The sequence below is a fragment of the Glycine soja genome, chromosome 7 (assembly GCF_004193775.1).
Source record: "Glycine soja cultivar W05 chromosome 7, ASM419377v2, whole genome shotgun sequence".
Lineage (NCBI taxonomy): Eukaryota > Viridiplantae > Streptophyta > Magnoliopsida > Fabales > Fabaceae > Glycine > Glycine soja.
This window is the reverse complement of record NC_041008.1, coordinates 27,102,937-27,116,961: the sequence shown is the minus strand read 5'-3', so window position 1 is coordinate 27,116,961 and position 14,025 is coordinate 27,102,937. Positions and strand designations below refer to the sequence as shown.

General features: G+C 40.4%; 1 pseudogene; it reads left to right on the top strand.

Moving 5' to 3' along the window:
* The window catches only part of LOC114417812, a 149,540-nt pseudogene that overhangs the window by 97,805 nt on the left and 37,710 nt on the right, over positions 1–14,025 (top strand).

Below are 14,025 nucleotides of genomic sequence, written 5' to 3'. Positions count from 1 at the left end.
CTTGCTTAGATAGTAAATGGCTTGTTCCTTTTTCCCAGAGTCATCGTGCTGACCCAACACGCACCCCATACACTCGTCTATCACAGTCATGTACTGGAAAATGGGTCTTCCTGTTACAGGTGGCATGATTACCGGGGGGTTTACGAGGCTCTGTTTGATCTTCTCGAAGGCCTCTTGGCAGTCGCTGTTCCACAGGACCGCCTAGTTCTTACGCAATAGTTTGAAGATGGGCTTACAGGTAGGGGTGAGCTGCGAGATAAATCTCGCGATGTAATTCAACCTGCCCAGGAAACCTCGAACCTGCTTCTCCGTGCGTGGCTCTGGCATTTCAAGAATGGCCTTCACTTTCTCGGGATCTATCTCTATCCCTTTCTGGCTCACGATAAATCCCAGTAACTTCCCCGATTTTACCCCAAAGGTGCACTTGGTTGGGTTTAGTTTCAGTTGGTATTTCCGCAGCCTTCCAAACAGCTTACGCAGATTGACGAGGTGTTTGTCCTCAGTCCGAGATTTGGCAATCATGTCATCTACATAGACTTCTATCTCTTTATGCATCATGTCGTGGAACAACGTTACCATGGCACGCTGATAGGTTGCCCCAGCATTTTTCAGCCTGAAGGCCATCACTTTGTAGCATAATGTTCCCCATAGGGTGACGAAAGTAGTCTTCTCCACATCTTTGGGTGCCATCTTTATCTGATTATACCCTGAGAAACCATCCATAAAAGAGAAAAGGGCGAACTTGGTTGTATTATCTACCAGTATATCAATGTGTGGTAGGGGAAAATTGTCTTTAGGACTGGCTTGGTTTAAGTTCAGATAGTCTATGCACATTCGCACTTTGCTGTCCTTTTTTGGGACCAGGACAATGTTGGCTACCCACTCCAGATATCGAGCTACAGCTAAGAAACCCGCATCAAACTGCTTTCTTACTTCTTATTTGATTCTTAAAGACATTTCGGGTCTCATCCTTCGTAGTTTTTGCTTAATCGGGGAAGACCCAAGATTAAATGGCAACTTATGCTGCACAATGTCGAGGTCCAGACCTAGCATGTCTTGGTACGACCACGCAAAGATGTCTTGATATTCTTCAAGAAGGGTTATCAAGCCTTGGCTGATAGGTGCGGTCATACCGATTCCTACTTTCACTTCTTTCTTTCCCTCTCCGGTCTCTAAGTTTATCAGTTCGGTTTCCTCTTGGTAAGGCTTCATTTCGCGTTCTTCTTGAGCGATCAACCTCTCCAACTCTGGTGAAAGGACGTCCTCTTCCTCTTCTTCGTTTATTGTTTGGCTTACCTCTCGGTCAAAATCGATTATCAAACCCTCGTTGTTAGGATCCTCAAAGAATCGACCCTCATATCTATACCAACAAGACAAAAGAAACAAAAAACATGCAAAATGATATGAGAAAAGGTGGAACTGCAAGAACAGATGAAACAAGATCTCTTTGTTATTTAATAAGGTAGGCTTCACAAAACAAAAGAGAAAGGAATCTATAGCCTCTAATTACATTGAATCAACGGTATAGACCTCCGACTGGCTTATCAGGCGCCAGTTCCCCACTTGGGAATCGGGATGGCATGGTCGCACAAAACTTGGCAGATCTTGTCGAGACTCCTCTCCTATTCCTTCCACCTCTTCCTCAAACATTATCCTGGCACTCGTGAAACACTGGCTAACATGGTCGGGCCATGCCCTATCTGCCCGGAGTCTTGACGGCGCATTCCTTCTTCCCGGTTTCCTGGGTTCATACCCCAACCCATATTTGTACGGGTTTCCCCTAATGTCGACCACATCGGCACTCTCGAGGCTGTCCTTGCCTAGACCCATTCCGGGCTCATAACCGTGCCTGAGCATTACTCGTGCCACCATTAAGGCTGCATTAGAGAGACAAGGTAGCACCGGACTCGTTTCCACAGAGGCACAACTCACCACCTCGAAGGATTGGAAAGTTGTTTCCAATGATTCTTCCACTGCTTCTACATATGGTGCGGAGGAGGGGCAGCTCACCAACATATCTTCTTCGCCTGACACTATCACCAAGAGTCCACCAACCATGAATTTCAATTTCTGGTGAAGCGTCAAAGGGACCACTCCTAGCGCGTGAATCCAGGGTCTCCCCAAAAGGCAGCTGTAGGCGGGATTTATGTCCATCACTGGAAAAACCACATTGCAAGTGTGGGGGCCTATCTGAATGGGGATGTCGATTTCCCCCATCACTTCCCGCCGACTACTATCAAAGGCTCGTACTACCATTGAACTTGGTTTTAGACGTGACGCATTAAAAGGAAGTTTATCCAAGGTGGTCTTTGGCATCACATTTAAACTTGAACCATTGTCGATGAGTACCTTAGCGACGACATGGTCCATGCATCTGACAGACACATGTAGAGCCTTGTCGTGCCCTCTCCCCTCAACGGGAATCTCTTCTTCCGCAAACGCGATATAGTTATTGGTAGTTATATGATTAAAAATTCCTTCAAAACCCTCAACTGAGATGTCGTGTGCTACGTGGGCTTCGTTGAGGACCTTTACCAATAGTGCACGATGAGGTTCAGAGTTTATGAGCAGTTCGAGCAAAGAGATCCTTGCCGGAGTTTTATTCAGCTGCTCAACTACTTTAAACTCGCTTTGTTGGATGAGACGAAGGAACTCATGAGCCTCTTCCAAAGTCACCGCCTTTCTGATATGAACCCTGATGGCACAAGGGCTGACTTAGGATCGTCTAGGATTAAACCTTGATGGAAAATGCGGAAATTGATTAAGGAAAGGATGGAAAATAAGGTGGTTAATTTCGTGGGTCTTAATAAGGTGGTTCTTGGAATAAAATGAATGAATGGGATGGTAAAACGTAGGTTAAGTGGTGGCTGGACAGAAATATAGAAATGGCAATAACTGAAGCTACAGGGATCCAAATGAGGTGATTCCAAAACGAGGTGAAAGGTCTCGTTTTGAAATTCAATTTAGCCTCAAGAATCACTTAATTTGAGTGCGTAAAATGGGAGTTATGGCCACTAGATAATTCTGGGCAGAGGTGGATTTTCTGGAATTGTGGTTTGAAAGAACAAGGGTGAAGATGAAAGGAAGGAAAGAATCACTCTTTCCAGTGAGGGCAACACACAAAGGTTGTGAAAGTCCTTTGATACAGCCAGAGTGTTCTTGAATCACTCAAGAATTTAGGAGAATCAATCTCACTAAGATAAAAGAGATAAACTCTAATTTTCTGAATAAAACTCAACTTGTGTTTATTGATAAAATGGTTCAGCTTATATAGAAGCTTTACAACAGATTTTAGTAATGACCCACTAACCTAGAATTAAAATAACTTAATGCCGTTAACCTAGGGAATTAAAAAAAACTTAATGGCTGAGTGTAACTGAAATTGTGGCAACCAAAAGTCACCCCCAACAGCCAACAAGTCAGCCACCATTTGGTCTCCCAAAAGGCTGATGCCTAGGTTGCCAATTGGGCCCTTATTACAACTTGAACTAAACCTAACTAAAGCCCTTTTAGTTGATTAACCCAAAACATATTTTTGGTCAGCCAACTTTACAAGGATTGGGCCATTATTTAGACAAACTAAACACTCTAAAATTGAGACAAGGTGGTGTCATTTAGTCCTCCTCCATTTGGGCCATGATACAACTCACAACCTTTGACTTTTCTCCTTGAAACTTGGGCTTGTATTCAAATAGTATGGACAGCACTTGTTGAAGAGCTTCCTTGGCTTTCCTTGCTCTAGCCCTTGTCATAGGTCCTCCAAGTCCTTCAAGTGGATCCTTGCCCTTGCTCTTGGTCATGTCCTCATCATTCTCTCCCTCTTGAGAAGGATTTGTCCTCAAATCGGATTCTCCATCTGCATCAAAAAGAGATAAATCAGAGACATTGAAGGTGGAACTAATATTATACTCACCGGGCAGCTCAACTTTGTAAGCATTGTCATTGATTCTTTCAAGCACTTGAAATGGTCCATCTCCCCTTGGTTGAAGCTTTGATTTCCTTTGTTCCGGAAACCTTTCTTTTCTCATGTGCACCCAAACCCAATCTCCGGGTTCGAAGACAACCTTCTTTCTCCCTTTGTTGGCTTGTTTAGCATAGCTTTTATTTTTCCTCTCAATTTGATCTTTGACTCTCTCATGAAGCTTCTTCACATAGTCCGCCTTTGCTTGACCTTCTTTATGCTTAAAAACAGAAACATTAGGCATAGGCAAAAGATCAAGAGGAGTTAGTGGGTTAAAACCATAAACAACTTCAAAAGGAGAACAATTAGTGGTGCTATGAACAGCTCTATTGTAAGCAAATTCAACATGGGGTAAACAAGCTTCCCAAGTTTTTAAGTTCTTCCTCAAAACTGTCCTAAGCAAAGTTCCCAAAGTCCTATTAACAACTTCCATTTGCCCATCGGTTTGTGGGTGACAAGTGGTTGAAAATAACAATTTAGTGCCCAACTTGCTCCACAAAGTCCTCCAAAAATGGCTTAGGAACTTAGAGTCCCTATCACTAACAATGCTCCCTGGCAAACCATGGAGTCTCACAATCTCCTTGAAAAACAAATCAGCCACATGGGAAGCATCATCAATTTTTTTACATGGAATAAAATGAGCCATTTTAGAAAACCTATCAACAACCACAAAAATGGAATCTCTACCATTGCTTGTTTTTGGCAGCCCCAAAACAAAATCCATGGATAAATCAATCCAAGGATACTCCGGAATTGGCAATGGAGTATACAATCCATGAGGCTTTACCTTAGACTTTTCCTTTTTACATACAATGCAATGTTCACAAAATTTCTGCACATCCTTTTTCATATGAGGCCAATAAAAATGTTCTTGTAATGTTTCTAGAGTCTTTTGGACCCCAAAATGCCCCATTAAACCTCCTTCATGTGCTTCACAAACAAGCAAATTTCTAGTAGAACATTTAGGCACACACAATTTGTTTTCTTTGAAAAGAAAGCCTTCATGTCTAAAGAAACCATTTTCTGAAAATTTTTCACAATTTTTAAAAATTTCTCCAAAAGTTTCATCATTTTCATACATGCTTTTCAAACATTCAAGACCAATCAATTTTGTTTCAATATTACCTTTTCCCTTTTTATGTTTGATAACATAAGGGAATTGCTCTAGGAATTCCACCCACTTCGCATGCCTTTTGTTAAGCTTGCCTTGCCCCTTGATATATTTGAGGGACTCATGGTCACTATGAATGACAAATTCCTTGGGATAAAGGTAGTGTTGCCATGTTTTCAAAGCCCGTACTAAGGCATACAACTCCTTATCATAAGTTGAATAGTTAAGGGTGGGACCACTTAACTTTTCACTAAAATAAGCAATTGGATGGCCTTCTTGCATCAACACAGCCCCAATCCCAACATTTGAAGCATCACACTCAATTTCAAAAGATTTTTGAAAGTTTGGCAACGCAAGTATGGGGGCATTAGTTAGCTTTTGCTTAAGAACATTGAAAGCTTCTTCTTGTTTCTCTCCCCATTTGAAACCAACATTTTTCTTGAGCACTTCATTGAGAGGTGCTGCCAATGTGCTAAAATCCTTCACAAATCGTCTATAAAAACTTGCTAAGCCATGAAAACTCCTCACCTCGGTCACGGACTTAGGTGTAGGCCATTCTTGAATAGCCCTAACCTTCTCCTCATCAACTTGCACTCCTTTTGAACTCACAACAAAACCAAGAAACACAACATGGTTAGTACAAAAGATGCATTTTTCAAGATTGGCATACAATTGTTCTTCTCTAAGCACAGTCAAGACAGATTTTAAATGATCAATATGCAAATCAAGTGAAGTGCTATAGATAAGAATATCATCAAAGTACACCACAACGAACTTTCCTATGAACTCTCTCAAGATATGGTTCATTAGTCTCATGAAAGTGCTAGGAGCGTTAGTTAGGCCAAAAGGCATAACCAACCATTCATACAAACCATATTTTGTTTTAAAAGCAGTTTTCCATTCATCCCCTTCTCTAATCATAATTTGATTGTATCCACTTTTTAAATCGATTTTAGAGAAGTAACATGCACCATGCAATTCATCAAGAAAATCATCAAGCCTAGGTATAGGATGCCTATATTTAATGGTGATGTTATTAAGGGCTCTACAATCGAAACACATGCGCCATGTCCCATCCTTTTTAGGGACCAAAATCACTGGGACAAGGACTCATACTATCTCTTACCCAACCTTTGCTAATGAGTTCATCCACTTGTCTTTGAATCTCTTTGGTTTCTTGTGGATTACTTCTATAGGCTGGCCTATTGGGCAAAGAAGCTCCCGGAATGAGATCGATTTGATGCTCAATTCCCCTCAAAGGTGGTAGTCCACTTGGCACATTTGGTGGAAACATGTCTTGAAAATCCTGCAAAAGAGTTTTAACACTAGAAGGCACTTCAAAATCATCAAAAGTGTTAGTGGTCAAAATCTAATTTTTGCAAAACAAGATATATAGTGACTGTTTAGCACAAAACAACCTTTTGACCTCACTTTTTGTGGCTAAATAGCTCTCCCTCACTTCAAGTGTTTCACTCTTCTTTTGTTCACTCTTTTTCCTCTCAAGTGTTTCCCTCTTTTTCTCACTCTCAAGTGTTTTGCTCACTTTTTCTTTTTCTCTTTTCTCTTGAAGAAGTTTTTCTCTCATTTTCTTTTGATCCTTACACACTTCTTGTGGACTCAATGGCTTGAGCACAATCTTTTTGTCTTGGTGCATGAAAGAGATCTTGTTGGTGTAACCGTCATAATTGGCTCTTTTATCAAATTGCCATGGTCTCCCCAAAAGTAAGTGACTGGCCTCCATAGGAACAACATCACAAAGTACCTTATCATTGTATTTCCCAATGGAAACGTCCACTTCCACTTGCTGCCTCACTTGCACCTCCCCATCCTTACTAAGCCATTGAAGTTTGTATGGCCTAGGATGTGGTTTAGTAGCTAAATTTAGCTTTGACACTAATCTAGCACTAGCCACATTGGTGCAACTACCTCCATCAATGATCACTATGCACACCTTGCCATTGATTAAACATCTAGTGTGAAAGATGTTTTCTCTTTGGCTCTCTGATCGAGGCCGTACCCGAATCAAATAAACATGAAAATGCAGTAACTAGGAAGTGATCCTAGGTCGTTTCCCAACGAGCAGTGACAAGCCAAATGTTCATAATATACTTGCAGTAACAGTAACGATGGGGGGGGGGGGGTTGGTTGTTTGGTAATTAAAGAGCAGAACAAATAAAATGGAATACGAAACTACTAATACTAAAAACGGGTTGTTTCCTCTGATTCAGAAGCCACTCTCTTATCCTGGGTTATGGAGAATTCGTCCCTAACAGTCAACCACTTAATCCAACCCTATTTCAATTTACTAAGCGAAAATCAACTTAGGGTTTTCAATGCGTGATTAGGCACCACATACACCAGTTAGCCCTTCGTCCATTAAGCATGAACGCAAGTTAGGCTCAGAGGCAATTAATCGAACACGAAGCGTGCACTGATTAATATTCACGAAATTGGGATAACTGGTGAAGGGAAAACTGCCAGGAAACCACATTACAAACGAAACCTCAAAGAGAGTTGGACTTCGTCCTCAAAAGGAAACAACACCAGAAAATCTAGCCTTCCATGGATTCAAACAGAAAACGCAAATGAAACATGAAGCAGAAACGTAAATGAACAAGAACGTAAATGAACAGAAACGTAAATGAACAGTAACGTAAATGAAAGTAGAAGAAGAAGCAAGAATGAACTCGTAATTAGAGGCAGAAAACGTAAAATTGCATTACGAACTCAGAAACGTCAAAACAAAAAAACGAAAACCCTAAAACAAAGCTCTGAATAATGAATAGCATAACAGAATAGAATGCCCTGCACGAATCCCAAGGCAGCTATTTAAAAAGAGTCACTCAAAGTCACTGGGCCCTATTTCAATACTCTGGCCCAAAACGAAATAAACACTGAACAACATAAAATAAAATTGCGAAATTTCCTAATTAGAAATTAACTAAGGTAAGCGCTGCTTTATTTGCCCTCTTCAAGTCCACAACCAAAATCCGGATTAAGCCCAATGTTTCATTAATTCCTGAAATTAGATTAAAAACATCAAATTAGCTAAATGAGCCCAAATAATAAAACTGCCTAATTGATTGACAATTAAGACCAATCAATAATTAAAATGGTGCAAAAAGGGTTTAGAAAATACAAGAAAATGATGGCACATCAAAACCCCCCATACTTAGCCTTTTGCACTCCTGGGCAAAATGAAACAAAGAAAAAAATCCAAGGATATGAAAGGGAGACAAACAAAAACATTCACATATTTCTCAATGAACATCAAGGAATGAAAGGAATGGGTAACATCTAACATAAGGAGATCCAAAAAGTCAAGACATTCATGAAAATCATCCAAGCAACCCAATCATGGCAAAATAGTTAATCAGCTCAAGAATGAAAAGTGATAAAGCCTCACAAGATATACACTCTATCTCTCAAGTGTCTAGGCTACTATTTACCCTCAAAGCACCCATGAAAGCAAACACCACATAAACTTGGCAAGATTCTAAAATTGACAATCAACCCATAAACACGAGCACATGAGGATCAAAAGGTCTTTTAAGGTTGTAATGGGGCCAAGGACAAGGTATGGAGAAATATGGAATAAGTGGCTAAATCCCAAAGGAATAGAGGAGCAAAGGGGAATAAGGGCATATTAAGAAAAAAAATAAAAAGAAGTAAAGATAAAAATTAAACATGAAGAGTAGAACCAAGAGTTTCATCATTCTTATGCCATTTAAGATCTTATTCACTCAACTTTATTGCTTTTCTTTTTCTTTTTTTTTCTTTTTTTTTTTAGATTTTTTTTTTTTTTTTACTCTTTAGCCTTTGAGAAACAACATTTCATTCAGCATGTCCAACATTTAACCAATATACAATGTACATCAAGTATGGCCCAAAATACATCATGAAGCATAGCCAACAAAACAAGTTGTCCAATGAAACAAAAACCCCCCACACTTATTCCCAAAACAATTCCAAAGCTCCAAAATTCCTTAAGGATATGGTAATATCATGGTTTTTCACTTAAGGCTTGTAGTGAGCTTCAAAAAAAGGAAAGGGAAACAAGGCTCAAAAGGGCTATCAAAGGAATTAATTCAAGGTAAGTCCATTTGGCTAGAAGCTTATAAGAACAAAATTGCCTTAATCATTTCCAAATATGCATGTGAATTAGGACGCATCAACAAGAATCAAGCCAAGGCTATTGTGCAAGCAATCAATGGGGCAAAACACACCAAATGATTATAATGATGGATGGCTCAAATTCTCACAAAGGTAAAATCATCACTTTCAAATTGAGCTTTCAAAACTATCATGACATGTAGAGAAGAATCAAGGATTTCAAGTCACAAAATGTCAAGAACTTTTATTTTCAAAACAATTACCCATTTCTTGAACATATCCTATAATTCAAAGAAAAACATGCAAAGTCGTACGTGCACACGAAATTGACCCAAAATACTAAACTGAAAATCCGACGAAACTAACAACATTAACAAATTAACACAACTAACAAATTAACAAAACCAACAAAACTAGCAAAACCAAAGAACACTCCCCCCCCCCCCCCATACTTAAACAACACATTGTCCTCAATGTAGCACAATTAAAAGATTAAAAAAAAAATTAAATCATCAAAGAGAATCGGACAAGTGTAATAAAAGCAAAGAAGGAGATAGGAAAAGAAAAACTCCCTAAGTCATGGTGGAGGAAGAGTAGGGTGGAGTAAGGAAGTCTCTTCCACCACTACGTCCACTAAAGAAGGGTTCGTGAGGAATGGCTTAAGTCGATGTCCATTGACCTTGAAGCTCTTGTTTGTGGAGTCGCTTTTGATCTCAACTGTACCATAAGGAAAAACATTAGTAACAACAAAAGGACCAATCCACTTAGACCTCACCTTACCACTCATGAGTCCAAGTCTAGAATTATACAATAACACTTTTTGCCCAACCACGAAGTCTTTTTTAACTATCATGCTATCATGGAACTTCTTGGTCTTTTCTTTGTAGAACTTGGCATTCTCGTAGGCTTCTAGGCGGATTTCATCTAACTCACTCAGTTGCAACTTCCTTTCCTCGCCAGCTTGATCCATAGAGAAGTTGCAAGTCTTCACTGCCCAGTATGCTTTGTGCTCAATTTCCACTGGAAGATGACATGCCTTTCCAAAGACAACCCGATAAGGAGACATTCCTATGGGTGCTTTGTAGGCAGTCCGATGTGCCCAGAGAGCATCATCAAGCCTGGTACTCCAATCTTTCCTGCTTGGTTGCACAATCTTCTCTAGAATTCTCTTGATTTCCCTGTTAGAAATTTCTGCCTGTCCATTAGTCTGGGGGTGGTATGGTGTGGATACCCTGTGTACCACCCCGTACTTTTTAAGCAGGGCATGCATTGTCCTGTTGCAAAAATGGGTTCCTTGATCACTAACAATTGCTTTAGGTACTCCAAACCTGCAAAACAGATTAGACCTGACAAAGTCTGCGACAACTTTAGCATCATTAGTTCTAGTGGGCTTGGCTTCCACCCATTTTGAAACATAATCAACTGCAAGGAGAATATAAACATAACCAAAAGAGACAGGAAAAGGACCCATGAAATCTATACCCCAGACATCAAACACCTCACAGAATAGCATAGGTTGCTGAGGCATTTGTTGTCGCCATGTAAGTGTATTTCCTGCTCTCTGACACTGCTCACAAGTGCTGCAGATCTTCCACGCATCTTTAAAGATGGTGGGCCAATAAAAACCACAATCAAGCACTTTGCGAGCTGTCCTTTGAACACCCAGATGACCTCCCGGTGCGGAAGAATGACAGAACTGCAGGACTGAGTCAGTCTCATGATCTGGAATGCACCGTCTAATGACCTGATCACTGCACAATTTCCACAAGTAGGGGTCATCCCAAATAAAATGCTTAGCATCACTTTTAATCTTATCTTTTTGGGCCTTAGATGCTAAGGGAGGAAAAACAGAGGCAACTAAATAATTGACAATGTTAGCAAACCAGGGAGTAGAAAGAGAGTCAGAAATACTATACAATATATACAAATGATCATCCGGGAAATCATCCCGAATAGGTGAATCTGCATCAGAGACACGTTTGATCCGGCTCAAATGATCAGCAACTAGATTTTGTGCTCCGCTCCTATCACGGATCTCCAAGTCAAACTCTTGGAGCCAAAGCATCCATCGGATCAACCTAGGCTTAGAATCAGCCTTCTTCAACAAGTACTTTAGAGCTGCATGGTCAGTATAAACAATAATGCGAGTACCAAGCAAATAAGATCGAAATTTTTCAAGAGCAAAAACTATGGCTAGAAGCTCTTTCTCAATAGTAGTATAATTTGCTTGGGCAGCATCTAAAGTCCTAGAAGCATAATATATCACCCTGGGCAATTTATCAATTTTCTGAGCAAGGACAGCCCCCAATGCATAATTTGATGCATCATACATAAGCTCAAAAGGGGCTGTCCAATCGGGTGCCTGGATGATGGGGGTGGTAGTCAACGCTCTTTTGAGGCAATCAAAAGCCTCTTTGCATCTGTCATTAAAGTCAAACTCCACCTCCTTTTGCAACAAGTTGGACAGTGGAAGGGCTACTTTGCTAAAATCCCTTATAAAGCGCCTGTAGAATCCTGCATGACCAAGAAAAGATCGCACCTCTCGCACACAAGAGGGGTAAGGCAATTGTGAAATAACAGAAATTTTTGTAGGATCTACTTCAATGCCCTTATTGGAAATAATGTGGCCTAAAACTATACCTTGCTCAACCATAAAATGACATTTTTCAAAATTTAGAACAAGGTTAGTTTCAATGCATCTATTCAAAACTTTTTCCAAACTATTCAAACAACCATCAAAAGAGGATCCATATACAGTGAAATCATCCATAAACACCTCTATGCAATTTTCTAAAAAGTCACTGAAAATACTAATCATGCACCGTTGGAAGGTACCAGGGGCATTGCACAGGCCGAAAGGCATCCTCCTATAAGCAAAAGTGCCGAAGGGGCAGGTGAATGTGGTCTTTTCCTGATCCTCAGGAGCAATAGTAATTTGCATATAACCAGAGAAACCATCAAGGAAACAGTAGTGGGATTTACCTGCCAGGCGTTCAAGCATCTGGTCAATGAATGGCAGGGGAAAATGGTCCTTTTTGGTAACCTGGTTCAGCCTCCTATAGTCAATGCAGACTCTCCAACTGTTCTGCACCCGAGTAGGAATCAGCTCCTCCTTCTCATTTCTGATCACTGTGAGGCCAGTCTTTTTCGGGACTACCTGGACGGGACTCACCCATTGGCTGTCGGAGATAGGATAAATGATTCCAGCTTGCAAAAGCTTGGTTATCTCCTTCTTCACTACATCAAGAATCACCGGGTTGAGTCTTCTCTGTGGCTGTCTTACTGGTTTAGCTCCATCTTCTAAATTTATTCGATGCATACATGTGGATGGGCTAATACCAGGAATGTCCGCCAGGGTCCAGCCTATAGCCTTCTTATGCTTCTTGAGAACTGACAACAACTTCTCCTCTTGCTCATCAGCAAGGGAGGCAGATATAATCACTGGAAAACTCTTGCTATCATCCAAGTAAGCGTATTTTAAATTTGATGGCAGAGGCTTCAATTCTGGTGTGGTCGGCTGGACAGTGGTAGAAGGAGATGGTTTCTCAGCCTTTACCTCATAAAGAAAGTCAGAGGTATGTGTACTTCCTGAAACATGGTTAGTCCTATCTGACTCTATAAAATCAATCTCAAGAGGTAAAACACCACCACCAGGCATGCAATCAATATCACTCTCAGATTCACTCTCAGCATCAAATTCAGACATATGATCAAGTACAATTTCAGACTCAATGCATGAAGAGTGAGAGGCATGCAGATTAGAATAAAGATCAGTCATGTATTCATCAACAACATGGTCAATTATTTCAGCACGAAATACAGAAAGATCTTCAGATGGGTATTTCATAGCATCCAAAATATTAAAATGAACAGTTATATCACCAAACTCCATGGACAGTGTGCCTGCATAAACATCTATCTTAGTTCTAGCAGTTTTCATAAAGGGTCTGCCTAGAATGATGGGAACTGATCCTTGAGAAAATCCATCTTCCATATTCAAGATATAAAAATCAACAGGGAAAATCAGTTCACCAACTCTAACTAAGACATCTTCTATGAAACCAACAGGATAGGCAACACTTCTGTTAGCTAAATGAATTACCACATCAGTTGACTGCAAGGGACCTAGAGATAGAGAATTAAAAATAAACAGAGGCATAACACTAACAGAAGCTCCTAAATCTAGCATGGCATTGTCAAACTTACTATTCCCTATGATACAAGGTATGCTGAATGTACCTGGATCTTTGCATTTTTCAGGAATTTGAGGAACAGATTTACCAATCAATGCGGAGACATTTCTGCCCATGCTAATCCGTTCACTTCCTTTAAGCTTTCGCTTATTAGTGCACAGCTCCTTCAAGAATTTGGCATATCTTGGAATTTGCTTTATTGCATCCAACAGAGGTATGTTTACCTCTACCTTTCTAAACGTTTCCAAGATCTCTTTCTCTGCCTCTTCCATTTTTTTGTTGGAAACTGCTCTTGGAGGGAATGGAAGAGGGGGAATGTGCTGCTTCTGCAAATCAGAATTACCTGTGGAAGAAGATTCACCTGCACAGAAATTGTTAGGTAAATTTTTGTCATCACCTTTTTCTGGAATAGAGTGAAGTTTGGCAGGTTCATTTGCAGATGAGGAAGGTGCTACGGGTTGAGGTCCTTGACATTGCTTTCCCGACCTCAATGAAATGACACTGACATTTTTGGGATTTTGGACAGCTTGAGAAGGCAGCTTGTCAGAATTCTGGGACTGTTGTTGATTCAATTGGGTAGCTAATTGTCCCATCTGATTGGTTAAGCTCTGAATGGAGGCTCTAGTCTCTTGCTGAAACTGCATGTT